Source organism: Penaeus monodon, chromosome 25 (assembly GCF_015228065.2).
Source record: "Penaeus monodon isolate SGIC_2016 chromosome 25, NSTDA_Pmon_1, whole genome shotgun sequence".
Taxonomy (NCBI): Eukaryota; Metazoa; Arthropoda; class Malacostraca; order Decapoda; family Penaeidae; genus Penaeus; species Penaeus monodon.
The window spans coordinates 31,508,517-31,508,787 of record NC_051410.1 but is presented as its reverse complement, the minus strand read 5'-3'; the positions used below and the strand labels follow the sequence as shown (position 1 = coordinate 31,508,787).

The 271-nt window shown below is 34.7% G+C and overlaps 1 protein-coding gene across 1 annotated transcript in view; it reads right to left on the bottom strand.

Moving 5' to 3' along the window:
* Positions 1 to 271, bottom strand: part of LOC119589145 (heterogeneous nuclear ribonucleoprotein R-like) — a gene marked incomplete in the record, with an annotated part of 129,871 nt that overhangs the window by 103,110 nt on the left and 26,490 nt on the right.

Sequence of the window (271 nt, the reverse complement as noted above, 5' to 3'; positions counted from 1 at the left end):
GCTTGTGGCAATGAACATAAGAATAGACACTAACCCACAAAACTTAAGTTGACAACACATTTAGCCTTTTTTCAGAGATATTCAACTATGTAAAGTCTTGTATAAAAATATCAACTTTCAAGTCAAACTATTATTCTTAAAGAGGAATCACAAATCCAATTAGCTAAAGGAGGGACAGAAGAAAAAAAATGGATAAAAGGAGAGCTAAGGGGGAGTTTACTAGAGTAAAGGGAAAGGAGGGTGTATATAAGCAAGGGGTACAGGCGAAAAA